A 3,393-nucleotide genomic window follows, 5' to 3' on the forward strand; every position below is an offset into this window, starting at 1 on the left:
TTATGATGGTTCCTAGGGAGGTAAAGGAAAAGAAAGAATCTGAAAGAGAAAAACAGTAGTAAACAGGCTTTAGTAAGGGAGATATGGATAAAAATGGGGCTACTTTAAGGGGAGAGGGGAGGGAAGGCTATACAAGGAACCTAGGGAATAAAGGGAAAGAAGGCGCTCAAGAGAGGTAGGACCATAGGAGAAGGGTATTATTAAGGGAGAAATGGGAAAAATGGAGGTACCTTAAATGGGGAAACCATGGTCAAAGTGTTAGACAATGCGAGAGATAAATAATGCCTAGCCAGTTTTAAAAGACCAGAGGGAACCATATTAATCAAACAACCTACTGACAAATTATACATACAACTAGATCAAGGAATATAATGTATGTCTGGGTAAGGTTTATCTGAGAACGTTTCATCTGTGCCCAAGCTTTATCTATGTGGTACATGGTAATTAAAAGTACCAGACTGATGGAACTAAACTTCTTGGATGTTTAACAGCCATACTTTGAGGCCTATGCTAATTTTGTCAGAGGGACATAAAGGACAGTTTTTGCTCCTTGCCCTGCTAGGTCAAATAAGTTCCAGGGGACTATGAGCATCTCACAAACTGTCCTGTAACTGTGGTGAGTCACCTGTCCTCTTGATCAAGGAGGCCATGGAGACCCCACTAGATGGACTTGAACCAGTGCCCAGTCTACAAAGAGGAGGGTCAACACAGAGGAAACATTTCTTCTGTGCTTCCAAGCAAAGCCAGCCATGGTTGAGCAGGACCTTTGACTTATCTTCACATAGGCAGAACTGGTAAAAGAAAGGACCCAGGGGCTCCTCCCAAGCCCATGTGACCCCCGAGGAACAAATCCTCAAACAGCCTTAAGAGTAAAAATAAGTTGGTTTACCTGGGCCAACTGTATGGCCTTAAACACTCAAAAGGAAAGTATAACCAATGATTAAAGGGGTCAATATAATTTTTTAAGAGTCCACATGTATAGCTAAAGGCTACATACAAGAAACAATGCCAGACAGGTGATACCTTCCTTTGGGGTGGCCCAAGAGACTCCCAGACAGTAACCCAGCATAGAAATGGGAAAATGAACAGAAGACCCCAATCTTTTCTAAAGGAATATTGACAACTGATTGATGCTAGATGAGGAACAGCTGATCTTCCTAAAACAAAGATCTCTAGATAGGCTGACTAGATTCAGTGGATGGACAAGCACTGGGGAATGGCTGGGGGTGCTGACAACACAGTGGACAGTAACAGGGATGACAGAGTATATGAGCTTCAGTAGGGAGGGTATGGGAGGGTGCCATTTGGGAAGTGGGTATATAGATGAATAAGATTGTTTGGGATGTTCCGCATTATATACACACAAAAAACAATATAAAAATGAGGTATGTTTGAGGAGGAAGCATAAAAATTTACTTCATGTTAATTAGTAGAGGTGATAAACATTACAATTGAAATCTACCTGATGACTTTATATCCCTACTCAGATGGCAAGGATCCAAGTGTAACTGACTGTGACTACTAATAATCAGATACATAGAGATTAGAGATGCATGTTCAAACACCTGTCAGTAGCATTAAAAATGAGTTTTTCTATAGGAAACAGTATACTTTAAAGTGAAATGGAGATCTTTTCTAAAGGTTAAAAGCTCATTCAATTTTATGTCTTATAGGGTTTATACTGAGTTCAATGTTGTATAACCGTATTAATTCAACTGTGAACCTAAAAATTTACAGCCCCTTTTGAAAGAGATGTATCTTTGCTCTGGAAATTGTTATTGAATATGTTAAAGCTGTAATTAAAATGCTTCTTCTAATTATGTGGTTATTAAATTTAAAAAAAAACGGAAGCACAGAACATTTAAGAAAAAAAAATGTCGTGGATTTTTTTGGTGTCCATTATGGTGTTTGCTCTTTCTGATTTTGTTAATTTGGGCTTGCCCTTCTGTAGGAGGAAGGCCTGCCGTTTAGGCTCATGTGTGAGGTAGTTCCTGGTCTCAACCACAGAAGTAGCCAACCTAAAATCTGCCTGGTGACCTAGAGACTGACAACGTGGTCACAGCACCAATGGGAGAGTGACAACTGGACACTGGGACACTGGGAACCAATGGGGATGGGGGAGCGGGTATATAAGGCAGCCCTTTGTTCACAAAAAATGAGCTTACTGGCAGACTGTCCAGTTTGTTTCCCAGTGTCTGTGTCGTTGACTCCACGCCTACTCATCCCCTGCCCCCACGGTGGGAGGGAGGTCCACCTAAACAGCAACAACTGGCACCCAATGTGGCTAAATGGACTTCTACCTAGTCCTGGGCCTCTTTACTCTAATTGCCTTTATCGTTGCTGCGGTTTTCTTTCTTTTTGTTTTTCCTCCTTGCTGCCCAGATTGCCTCACCAATTGATCCCATGGTTCTCTCCGTTTGACTCTCCGTTGGATCCCCTTCAGCTGAGTTCTTCGGTGAGTAGGCCCCCTTCTGCTCTTTGTTCTTTGCCCTAGGTCTGGTGAGTGACTAAGGGCCTTCTCTCCCTTCTTCTTGTTTGTCCGTCTATAGGGCACATACACTCTGAAAATTGGTTCGCCTGGCGTCTCCACATAAGGATTGACCATCCAGGAGACAAAACCACAGACACCCTCCCGACAGGGTGTCCCATGACCAGAGACACCGTGTGGGCATACGGCCATGGCCTAACGAACCATGGAAGTTCCCCACAAAGCACTCTCACCTGGTTCCAAACCACCGCTCTTTCCTCCTTGTCTCTTTTCCTTTCACTTTTAGTTCGCTCGTCAATCCGGTAACTCAACCACCAGTTAAGAGCCCTTAGGGCAGTGGCCAGTCTCTTAAATTTTCTAGCAGGTTCTCCGGCCTCGAGTCTGCGAAATCCCCTCCCACCTATTGGAGGGTTGGAAAGTTTCCTTTCTCAGCACAGTTTCCCTTCTTTAGCTTCTCCCGCCCAGTCCGTCCATACCCTTCCCCATCATGGGAAACTTCACATCCCACTGCAAGGAACCTCAAATTTCAGCCCTAAAATTTTACTCTGCTAATCCCCTGTGGGATTAAAGTAAAAAGAAATGACCTGAAGGACTTTTGGTCTGAGGCTTCACTCCTCGCCCCATGGATCTCCCCTGAGAACATGTGGGATCCTGAGATGTGGATGAGAGTCCTTTTTCTTTCCAGAAAACCAGAGGTTCAGGAAGGCAAAATTCCCCCTGCTCCATTTGTCCTGATTTTATTAGGCATCCTCAGCAGCTTTAAATCGGGTAGCACAGAGGATATCCTGAGGTCCTTTAATGACCACTGTCAGGAGCAAAAAATGCTTAGTCTTTCCATTCAGGCTCTCCCAACTCTCCCTGACAATGTAGATGTAAGGACCAAGAAAACTATAGACCCATATCCT

This window comes from Nannospalax galili, unplaced genomic scaffold, assembly GCF_000622305.1.
Source record: "Nannospalax galili isolate Female #2095 unplaced genomic scaffold, S.galili_v1.0 scaffold591, whole genome shotgun sequence".
NCBI classification, from domain to species: domain Eukaryota; kingdom Metazoa; phylum Chordata; class Mammalia; order Rodentia; family Spalacidae; genus Nannospalax; species Nannospalax galili.